Source organism: Monodelphis domestica, chromosome 6, assembly GCF_027887165.1.
Source record: "Monodelphis domestica isolate mMonDom1 chromosome 6, mMonDom1.pri, whole genome shotgun sequence".
Classification (NCBI taxonomy): domain Eukaryota; kingdom Metazoa; phylum Chordata; class Mammalia; order Didelphimorphia; family Didelphidae; genus Monodelphis; species Monodelphis domestica.
In genome coordinates, this window is record NC_077232.1 from 276,026,797 (window position 1) to 276,039,099 (window position 12,303).

Genomic DNA, 12,303 nt, shown 5'->3' on the forward strand with positions numbered 1-12,303 from the left:
AGGTAAGACGACCCTTCCCATACCCCATCGCTGCCGCGGAAGCATGTCTTGAATTTAGTCCTCCAAGTCCATCAGCAGTTTCGAGGAGCGTTCTTGCTTCACAGCCCTTCTTCCCGCAGCTGGACTCGGTAACGACTGCGGTAAATAGTTCGCAGTAAAAATAGATGGCGGGGTGATCTCAGCTCTGCCCCTCCCTCCCAGGGCGCGTGTACACCCCGCAAAGCTTGCAAACAACCGGAAGGTCTGCGCGTTTCGTAGGGGGAATCGGGGTAGGGGAGCGCGGGAGAGGAGGAGCCATCCCGTGGTTTCCTCCGATTGCGCAGGCGCGACCTCGCCCCCAACACGAGTGCATGCGCAGCCCCACCTCCGGCCGAGCCATGGGGGCGTGTCCGGTTCCCGCCAGCCCCTCCACGTCAATCAGCCTTCCTCTCACTCTCGGCACCTTGTTGTTAATCTCCATCCGCAGCTCGCGCGGCGGCCGCCTCCTTTTTTCCCCCGGCCCGGGGGCTTGGAACGTGGACAGCGTGAGTGAGAGAAAGAACCGGAAGGCGGCGGGCGCCGAGGCCACGGCCTCTGCGAGCCGGCGGAGTACAGCACCAAGCTTCCCCCGCGGCGGTGGGCTCAGGTCGGAGCCGCGGAGTCAGGCGCCGCGGAGCCACCTTAGTGAGCCTTGGGAGCGGGGCCGCCCCGCCTCGGCCTTCCCCACGGCCCGGCCCGGCCCGGCCCGGCTGCCCCGCGCCCCTCCCGGCCGGTGCCTGTCCCCGCCGGCGGGCTGCCTGCATGTCTTGGCTGCCCTCAGCCCCGCCGCCCCCGCCGTCCCCGCCGCCGCCGCCGCCGCGCCGCCTCCCTCGCTTGCCTCGCCGCCGCCGCCGCCCGGAGCTCGGCGCGCTGAATGCAGGTGAGGCGGGGGTGGGGTAGCGCGGGGACGGGCGGGGGGGGGGCCCTGGAGGCACCGCGGGGGGCGCGCGCGCGTCGAGCTCTTGGCTGCTGGGCAGGGGGTAGCGAGGTATGACCGGCCCAGGCCGGGGGCAGCGCCCGTGGGTATGTGCGTGTGGTCCTGTGTGCGTGTGTGTCGGTGAGTGTGCGCGCGCGTGCGGGCGCCGGGGAGGCAGGGGCAGTGGGGGGGACGGCTTGGCTTGGCTTTGGGACCGATGGAGGGAACGTGCGTTTTGGAACATTACGGGGGGCGAGGCTTCTCGCTTGTGCGTGGGTGTAGAATGGAGGCGAAGGCGAGGGCCTACTGTCTTATTTACATCCCCTCCCCCGCGTACTCCTATCTGTGCGTGTGTGTGCGGTGTGCGTGTGCGCAGTTGTTCCCAGCCTCAGTTGCGAGCTGCATTCGTCGTGGCAAACGTGTTCGTGTAACTCTGGTAGTTACACCCACGGCCCAGCCTCCCTCACGCGTCTGGGGGAGCAGGCCGGACCCCAGCCCGCAGCGTGGCCTAACCGCCCGGGACCGCGCTGCGCGGGCCCGCTCACCCCGGGAGTAGGGGGCGCCCGAGACCCACCTCCTCCCCCTCCCTGCACTCTGGAGGCAGAGTTTTTTCTTTAAAACACTTCGCCCCCGCTGGGGCTGGTAGGAGGGCGGTGGTTAGTGAAAGAGCGGAAAACCGAGAGAGGAAGATATTTGCTGGAAAAGGCCCTGCCCGCGGGCGTCCAGCTCTCCGGGGATTGAATGGGGAACATTTACCCCAGGAGTGTACGCATCCCGGGGGAGTGGAGAAATGGAGAGGGGCCTCCCCTAGCGAGAGGCGGGCCCGAGGGCCACTCTGGAATGATGGAAGGGAAGATTCGGTAGGGGGAGGTGATGGGAGACTGCTGTCTTCTGCCTCCTAGGGGATAGAGGAGGGGAGGTGTCTTAAGCTGCGGGGCGCCTGCCTGCTCCCTGAGTACGTGGGGGAGGGCACAGGCCAGCTATAGAAGCGTTTGAGGGGAGCTTGACCGAGGCATCGCAGCTTCTACAGGAGTTCCCTCACCGATTCTATCTCAATTGCCTGGAATATTGTTCTCGTGCTTTCAAGTTTTGTTACTTCTAATCCCTATTTGTTCACATTTGCCAGAATCTGAGTCTAACCGCCTTCACTTGCCCACTAAGTATGTATTTTATGAATGCTATTTTAATACTGATTGTTTATCTTCTAAGCAAAGTCTAAAAAGAGAAAAAAGCCATTCATTTCAATTCCAAATATAAATGATTGGGATTTTAATTTTTAAAAATTGATTTGTAGACGAGTGGTTACATTGGAAAAAATTTTTTTCTAGTGAGGCTGACTAACCTCTCAGTTTCTTTGGGCTATGTGGACTTAAAACTCTAAAAAACCTCTAAAGAGGTTGCATTCCCCAATCTTGATTTCATAAAATCCTGGTATCTAGAGGGACAAGGGAATTATTTTCTTTAACTACTACCAGAGACACATCACTAGTTCATACCCAGGACTTGTAGACAAAACAACATTGGTATGAGTAATAAACACTTCTGTTACTAATTTAGTGTGTATTCTAGGTTACAAAGCTCAGATAAAATAGTAGTTTTTTGTTTTAGAAAATCTCCCCAATCCCTCTTAATTCTTAACATTTGCTAGCTATAGCCGAGTCATATTTTCTGAGGGTGAGAGGAGGAAGGGAGAGTTAGTATTATCATCTTTTTATAGTTGAGGAAACTGAGGCAAAGAGGTTTAAGTGCAGTTGCCTAGGCATTAAGTGTCTGAGGTAGGACTTGACTCCAGACCTAACTCCAACTAACTTTAGTACTTGTTGCATACTAAGGATGCATATGAGTTTTAATTTTAGATTGTGAAGTGGTAGAAATTTTAAGGGGAAAAAACCAAGATGTACATACAGTGTTTAGTAGCTGTAAAGTCATATTTAGAGAGTATTACATTTTTCTGAGAGTGTTTTTAGAAGGCCCAGAGTATAGTTTTTACTTAGGGGTCCTTGAGGCCAAAAATACTAATACTAAGATATTTGAGTAGATGTGACCCACATAAACAGTATCTTTTTGGAGATGGAAGGAGTTTCTTAATATTTGAAAGCATTTGAAAACTGCTACTAGTAAGGTAGGTTGGCTTTGGAAACTCCAAGATGGGACAATTCCCTCTACCAATGCTGATTGATTGGTACCTTATTTTGCTCTGAGAGGTTTTAAGTGACTCCTCAGCCATTCAGCCAGTTTGTGTCAGGTTGCTCTAAAACCAGATACTCCACTATGCAATGCTTTCTGATTTAAATAACTGAATATGTTTTACATATTTATAAGGTACATTTGCTCCAAGAAGAGAAATATATTCTAGAAGGTAATCCCTTTAATTTGCTTTTATAGTCTTATTTTGATTCAGAAAATACTTGAAGATTTTGGTTTGTATTGAAAATATGCCATCATCCAGTCATCAGAGACAGTTGGTGAAGGTGGATAGAGTGCTGAGTCTGGAGGCAGGAATGCCTGAGTTCAAATGTGACTTCAGACACTTAGAAAGCTGTATGACCTAGGGTGTATGTAAGTCCCTTAACCTCTTTGTAAAATAACACAGCAGGGTAGTAGTGAAGATCAAAAGAAATATTTGTAAAGTGCTTAGCACAATGCTCAGTATATAGTAGTATCTAGTAAAAGCTTTTCCATCTTTTCCTCCCCCCCCCCTTCCCTTTCTCTACTTCATCAGGAATAATAAAAGTGACTTGTCCTTTTTTGTTATATTTCACCATAAAGAATGATATAGACATAAATAGTTCTTTAGAACTTATTTAGAGTTGTTAGAAGTGCCCAGTGAAATTAGCTGTTTCCAGGGTCTAATTTTTCAATTGAACAGCACTTGCTTTTGGGGTGGGGAGTAGGGAGGGAGGTGAGAAAGATTGAGTGTAGGGATAATGTAGGGAGATAATGGCATAAGTTTGGAATTGCCATTTTCTGATAGTGATTTTCAAAACCAGGTGAGATTGAATCAACATCAACATTGGCTGTTATTTTTGTTAATCCAGTAAACCATTGAAGTTTCAGCACATTTATGTATTCACTTTTTGACTAGTCCTGGAACAGCTTTTGTTTATTATAAAAGGCAAGATGTCAGGCTTCTGTTATGTGATTTTTCAAAATTGACTAGAATACAGGGGTTAGAATGGGTTCTGAATTGAGAATCCTTACAAAAAAGTTAACATGACCAAAACATTTTGATTTTGCAACTAGTTGTATGTTAATGCAGGTCCTTATTAAATAAAATATTTCAATTGTATTCTGTAAATGCTTTTTCCCCCCCTTCCAATTTTGGGTAGTACACTGGGTTTCAATTATTATGAATTAAAAAATCAGAAATTCATTAAATTTTGGGAAAGGGAAATTTTTTTTAAAACTTAGGAATGTTACCAAAGAAAACGGGGTCAAGAAAAAATTATGAAGAGAAAAATGTCTTCAATTTTATAATGCTGATGTGGACATCAGATATTGATAAAAATAGGAAGTGGGGTGGCATAAGAAGAAAAAGCATTGGAGTAATCAGTTGCTCAGAAAACTAGAACCTTTTATTCTGGAGTCTCACCATTTGAACCAGCTGGGTCACCCTAGGCCTATGATTTTAAACCTATGACACATGTGCACTTATGCAGATCCCTCTGTTGACCAGCCTACAGTTGCCTGCCAGAATTCAAAGTCAGAAGGACTCTTCCCCTTCACCATGCACCTCCTAAGGATATGCCTTACTTCTCCTGCCTTTCTGCCTAGCAACCTAATGGGAGTTACCCCAGTCTGGGGTAAGGTGCTTGGGAGGTGGAGGAGGGCTTACATGCTGCCTGAGGGTGTGGCTCAGATAGCAGGGTGGGTTTGGAGGGGGTGCTTGGACCACTTTCCTCCCCCTCCTCACATGAGCCTCCCATCCACGCCCAGGAGCCCAATGGGTGCACTTCCCCCCCTGTCAGGGGTAAGGTGGGGGGCAACACCCAGTCCCTCTGGGGAGGTGGTTTGAGGCAAGGTTCACCATCACTGACACCATCAGTTTAAACTCTGAGCTTTAGTTTCTTTACCTAGAAAATGGGTAATTGCTTTCCTGGTTGTAATGATAATGGAGTTCTTGGAGATAATATAGTTCAATAATTCTTTTAACATGATCTGGGGTCCCTAAGACCTTTTCAAGGCATATGAGGTCAAAATTATTTTCTTAGAACTAGTGGTAATTATCAATATACCCCTCATAAACCAAAGACCCTTCCCTAAGAGGTTAGGGAGGAGGGGTTCCACCATATTTAAGAATGTAATAAGATTCTGAGTCCAAAAAGTATGAGAATTAACCATCTTGCTTTGTAGATAATGAAAAAGGTCCAGAGAAAGTAAGTAACCCAAGGTCATAGCCATATCCCATAGTAAGAGAGATTTGAATACTAGTTGTCTGACTTCAAATCCTATTAACTTTTCTTGATATATATGTGTGTTTTTTTAAACCCTTACCTTCCATTTAAAAATCAATACTATATTTCTAAGGCAGAAGGAACAGTAAGCTCAGGATTACATATGAAGTGTCTAAGAGCAGATTTGAACACACATCTTCCCATCTCTGGGCCTGACTATCCATTGAGCCATCTAGCTGCCCTCAAGGACATGTATTGATAAACAACAACAACAACAAAAGCTTGCCCAGTATTTAGTACAAATATTACTTTTCCTTAGAAGTGTTTTTTAATGGAATTTTTATCTCTGAAGAGTGAATTTCTTTAATTCTGAGAGATTTGAAAGTTGTACAACCTCTTCCTTAGATTTGATAGTTGTATTGTAAACAGTTTATTTTCTTGTAGCAATACATAGGTGAGAATTTTCTTTGTAGTTTTCTGGGCCCTGTCATCAGATAAGACTTTTAGAGTTAAGAAAACTTGGAGTTTCAAATGTAAGGGTCCAGGTTTTTTTTTTTCCCCAGAGATACTAAATAAAGCTTATGTTCTTTTTCTTGTAAGAGCATGAATCTTTGAGTACTGTGTTAATGTGTAAGGCCTCATTTGGGATTGATCTTTTTACCTGTTGATATTTGTGGCTGTGCTGTTATCATTCTAAAATAGCCACCTGTAGGTCACATAATAGGACAGTTTGAAAAAGAGCAGATAAAATATAACAAACATTACTTGAATATCTATATTCTCTTTCACCATCTCCTTCACCTCCTCATTCATCCAATACTATTATTATTCAAAAGGATGCAATTGTCTGCCCTTTTAGTCTTGTCCCATTGAACTTGCCCAAGGCCACACAACTAGCAAGAGTTTGAGTTAGGAGTCAGGTCTTTCTGACTTCCAGCCTCGTTATCTGCTTTTGTTGTTTTTCAGTTATATCAGACCTCATTTGACCTCATTTGAGGCTTTCTTGGCAAAGAAATTGGAATGGTTTGCCATTTCCTTCTCCAGTTCATTTTCCAGATGAGAAAACTGAGGCAAGTAGGATTAAGTGATTTGCCCAACACAGCTAGTAAGTGTTTGAGACCTCAGCTCTGCTTGACTCCAGTCCTAGCATCCTATGCTCTGAGCCACCTAGCTGCCCCCAGGAGACTATTAGCCTTGATAATATAATATATAATATAATATAAGGGGATGCAGTTAGAAAAGGGGGGATGGATAGGAGAGAAATTAGTTAGGATCTAGAATTAAGAAGCTTTAGCAGCTTGATTGGGCAGCTAGGTGGCTCAGTGGATAGAATCCCTGGCTTGAAATCAGGAAGACTTATCCAAGGGCAGCACATAATGGGACTTAACAACAAAGTTCCCATCCCCTCTCCCCCAATTTTTTACCACTTTAGGTTGTATCCTTAGGGGCAGGAAGGGTGTACTAGGGAGGAATGAATCCCTAAGTTCTCATGGCATAGCTCAGGGTGCCATATTTGATACATGGCTTTTGATTAGTCCTGGCTCCCCAGTGGATTTATTTTTATTTTTTAAACCTTTGCTTTCTTAGTGACACCTCTAAGATAGAAGGGCAAGGAAAGGCTAGGCAAAACCAGCCCAGGTTCACTCTTCTAGGAAGTATTTGAGGCCAGATTTAAATCTAGGTCCTCCCAACTTCAGGCTTGCTGCTCTATCCATTGAGCTACCGAACTGCCCCATGAATTTACTTTGTATAATTTGATGAATACTTTGTATTTATGTGTACAAGCTCTGTGTGACCCTGGACAAGTCATTTAACCCCCATTGCCTAGACCTTACTGCTTTTCTGCTTTGGAACACAGTATTGATACCAAGACAAAAGGTCTGGATTTTTTTGAAAAATGGAAAGTAAGCTGCAGACAGACTTTGTAGAGTTAGAGGATGTTGGTTCATATCCACTTAGTCATTCTTTTTTAAATGCCTCCTATATGTCCCATCAACAGAAATAGGGAAGTTTAGAATTGGGAGAAAGTTGGGTAGGAAGAGATAATAAGTTTCATTTTGGACATGCTGAGTTTAAGATATTTATACGATCTAGGGAGAGCCTGTGGGTCTGGAAAGAAACTTCATAGCTCTGGGACTTCAGATCATCAAATGAAGTGTAGTATAGAGGGAGAAGGTATGGGAAAAAGCCTACTGTTGGCCTGTAAAAGGAAGGCTGAACAGGAGTGATTAGATATATAGGGGAACCAGGAAAATTAGTGTCCCAAATAGAATAACTATGAGAAAGGCAAATAGTGGATAGAGTCTTGAAATTACGAAGACTTCATTCATCTTCTCTAGTTCAAACCTTGCCTCAGACACTTCCTAGCTTTGTGCCCTGGAGAAAGTCACTTAACTGTTGACCTCATTCTGTAAAATGAGTAGAAGAAAAGGCACACAACTTAATCTTTGCCAAGAAACCCCAAATGGGGTCACAAAAAGTATGAAATGAGTGAACAAGAAAAATAAGATGAGGGTGATTTGACAATGTCAGAGGAAGGATGAAGACTGAGAAAAGCAGTGCATTTAGCACTCACTACATGTTTAACTTTGGACAAGTTTACTTAATTCCTCTGATTTAATTTCCTCATCTATAAAAATTAGGAATTAGCTAGTTGATTGTTCCTTTCTAAATCTAAAGTTCCATGATCTCCCCCCGCCTTTATATCTCTGACTCCTTGTACAATGTCTTTCTTGTACATAGAATCAATTAATAGATGTTTGTTCAGTGGACCTTTAATTAGAAGTACAGAAAATAAAACATGGGTGATATTAAGGTCAAAATGACAGGAAAAAGTAAAGGAATTGTATTAGGCAAGGAAGACTAAAAATATGAACTTTTAAGTCATGTCATCCTGGGTTCAAGGAAAAGACAGGAGACATGGATGTATGGGAGACAAAACTTGAGCTTGTTGCTGAAGGAGGGCTGAGTTATGTAGAAATTAGGATGGTCTGGGAAAGCCTGGGCATCTGATAGGACAAGCTGTTTTAGATTCTTATATTAGGGAAATCAAGGAAAAAGAGCAGTAACATCTGGTTATGGATGGAAAAGGAGAATAGAGCAGCTTACCTGTTAAAGCAATCTAGGTGAGGGGAGATTAGTCCCATCATTAATTTTGTTTTTATTCTTTAAAAAAATTTCATATATTGATTAAGAAAAAATTTTCCATGTTTCCATGATTCACATTCTTTCCCTCCCCTCCTTCCATCTCCCTCCCATAGCTAATGTGCAATTCCACTGGGTTTTACATATTTTATTCTTTTAAAGTTAAAAATCCCCCTACTCTTTGGTACCTCTCCTTTTTTAAAGCCTCGGTCATTTCTTAATAAAGCATTGTACTTTGAAGACTGGACTTTCAATTCCTTCGTACTTAGTAGCCCCGTATTTAAGCTCCAATAGTCCCAGTTTTGCCATCCTGTATAGTAGGAATAATAATAGCACCTTACAGATAGATTGGGAGAATCAAATAAAAATCAAAAATCAAACCTTAAAGATGCTATTAGCTGTTACTTCTAATAGATATTACTAATAGATTTCCTTCACTCAAACAAAGAAAAGCAGGAAAGGAGGGAACAAATATTAAGTTCCTACTGTCAGGCAAACTAGGTGCTGAAGTGGATATAAGAGTGGTAGCCCCTAAACTTGGAAAGATTCATCTTAATTCACCTCTGACCTTGGGTAGTGTGACCCTGGGCAAGTCACTTAACCTTGTTGTTCCTCTGTAAAATGAGCCAGAGAAGGTGTGACAAACCTGTATCTTTGCCCCCTCCCTCTCCAAAATTCAAAATGGGGTTATGAATCAGGACAGAAATAACTAAACCAACAAATAATAAAGAGCACATAGGTAACTCATTCCTTGGTAAACACTACACAGATATCACACTTTAGCCACACCACAACTATACGGTTATATCTACATTTACAGTTGAGGAAACTGAAGCAAACAAGTTGAGTAACTTCTACAGAGCAACACAGCTAATAAATGTCTATGGCCTCCAGCCTGCCATACTTTATTCATTGGACCACCTTGCTGCCTTAAAAAAAAAACTTGTTGACAAAGCAACCACATTTGGTAGCATATGGAACATTCTCTACCTGTATACCTGTAAATCTCCTGTTTTCCTTTTGACAGAGGAGTTACATGTACTTCATAATTTTTTCTCCCAAATCAGTACTGTTCATGTTAATTAGAACATCCAGCCTTACATTACTGAAGTTACTTTTGGTTTTTATATCCTCAGTCCCTGGCATTTATACTTTTGGTGTCACTTAGCCAATGTTTGTTGATTGGAGGCTTTTTTTGGTTCTGTTTTCTTCACTGATTATCATAAGATCATAGTTTTAGAGATACAAGGGATTTGTCTGCTTCATTTATATCTTTAGGACATGTTTTTATGTCAGTGGCATTCTCATTTCATATATATATATTTTCATAATTAATTTTTTTCCTTTTAAACATTTTATTTGGTCATTTTCAAACATTCATTAGAAACAAAGATCAGTTTCTTTTCCTCCCCCCCCCCCCCCCATTGGCGATGTGTGATTCCTCTGGGTATACATCCGATCCGAACTCATTTCCGTGTTATTGGTTTTTGCATTAGGGTGTTCATTTAGAGTCTCTCCTCAATCGTATCCCTTCCACCCCTGTAGTCAAGCTGTTGCCTTTCCTCAGTGTTTTTACTCCCACAGTTTGTCCTCTGTGCTTGTGGGTAGTGTTTTTTTCTCCTTGATCCCTGCAGGTTGTTCAGGGACATTGCATTGACACTAACTGAAAAGTCCAATTACGTTCGATTGTACCACAGTGTACAGTTTCTGTGTACAGTGTTCTCCTGGCTCTGTTTCTTTCGCTCTGCATCACTTCCTGGAGGTTGTTCCAGTCTCCATGGAATCCTCCACTTTATTATTCCTTTTAGCACAATATTCCATCACCAACATATACCACAATTTGTTCAGCCATTCCCCAATTGAAGGGCATCCCCTCATTTTCCAACCACAAAAAAACTGAATCTCATTTCATATATTGAGAATGTTGTATATTTATATAAAAATTTTTTGTTGATGACCTCTTTGAGAAAGATAGTTTAGGTGGATCACTACGTCAAATTTATCAATATTTTTTCCCCCAGTTTCATGTTAAGATATACTTCCTTCCTTGAGAAAGTAACCAATTTCATATACATATGAAATCATGTAAAGCATTTCCTTCCATATTGTATTATAGAAGTAGATACATCCAGGGGAAAAAAATGAAAAAGGTGGAAAATATTCCCCGATTTGCATTCATATCCTATCAATCCTTTTCTCCGGGGGTGGGAATTGTCTTTAATCATTCTAATTGTTGAGAAAATATAGCTAAGACATTCCATACTGATTTGGAGAATGACTGTAGTATTACAAATTTGACTCAATTCTCTATATATTTGAGAAATGAAGTCTTACCAAAGACATAAAAATTTCCCCCAGTTTTTTGCTTTCTTTTAATATTTGTCGCGTTGGTTTTGTTTGTGTAAAAAAATACATAATAATATGCAATAATAATCAAAATAGTCCATTTATTTCTTATAATTCTCTTATGTGCATGTTGGTGAACCTATGGCATACATGATGTACATGCCAGAAGGGGGTGCTCCCATGGAGTCTGGCAATATTTTTCATATCATTGGCCCCTTTGCCTAGCAGCCCAATGGGAGCACTTCCTCCCTGCCCTGGCTGGGGTAAGGGGAAGGGTGCCTCACATGCAACTCTGTCTCTAAAAGGTTTGTTATCACTTGCTCTATTATTTGGTGATAAATTCTTCATTTATCCTTTGGTTTGTTTTTTAACCTATTCCATGCTACCCTAATTTATCTTGGTTTATGGTGTGAGATGTCTCTTTCTCTAGTTTCTGCCATACTGTTTTCCAGCAGTTCGAGTTATCAAACAATAGCTTAATTAATGTATGTTTTATAGCCACCACTGTTTCTTAACCCCCACTTGATTGTTTTGTAATACAATTTGAGATAATCTATCTAGCCTACCTTCCTTCACATTTAAAAAAAGATGATCTACTTGGTCTTCTGTTTTTATAGATCAATTTCGTTATTTTTTCTAGCTCTATGAAATATTTTTTTGATAGTTTGATTATGGCACTAAGAATAGTTTGGCCTACCCATAAGCAATTGATGTTTTTTCCCAGTTGTTTGAATGACTTTGTGAAGAGGGTTTTGTAATTGTGTTCTTTATAGTTCCTGGATTTAACTTGGCAGATAAACCCCACCCCCCACCCCAGGTTTTTTATATTGTCTACTGTTATCTTAAATAGTATTTTCTTGCTATTGCTGGATTGGTAATATGTAGAAATACTGATTTATATGGGTTTATTTTATAGCCTGCAAGTTGTTAATTGCCGTAACTCTTTAGTTCAAGTGTAATTCTGCAATTGCTCATTCTCATTCTTTCAATTAATTTTTTGGTTACCATAACTGGAATTTCTAGTATATTATTGAATAATAGTGAAAATAATGGACATCATTATTTCCTCCTGATCTTACTGGGAAAGCTAGCTTATCCCAGTACAATGCTTAAAGGAAAGCTCCATTTTTCTATGCTCTGTAGTGTTTTTAACGGAAATGGATGTTGTATTTTGTAAAATGTTTTCTGTTTTTTTGTTTGTTTGTTTTGTTATTATTGACAAGGTCAATTTGACTGAACTATTTATTAGTTTAATACTGAACTATTCCTGAATTTATGGCATAAAAACTTCATGGTCCATAATGGGTGATCTTTGTGATATATTGCTGTAATGTCCTTGTTATTATTTTAAAGATTTGCATCAATATTAGGGAAATTGATCTATAGTTTTATTTTCTCTCTTTCTGGTTTAGTTACCAACACCATATTGGGCAAAATAACTCCCATAGTTTATTTTTTTTTCTTTTATAAAGCTAGCTCCTAGAC

General features: G+C 41.7%; 1 protein-coding gene across 1 annotated transcript in view; it reads left to right on the forward strand.

Annotated features, from left to right (window-relative positions):
- The first annotated feature begins 401 nt into the window (after positions 1-401).
- Positions 402-12,303, forward strand: part of CNOT6L (CCR4-NOT transcription complex subunit 6 like) — a 71,745-nt gene continuing 59,843 nt past the window's right edge. Inside the window, exon 1 of the mRNA XM_016422998.2 lies at positions 402-898. The gene's annotated coding sequence lies outside the window, so the exon portion shown is untranslated. The remainder of the gene's footprint in view (positions 899-12,303) is intronic.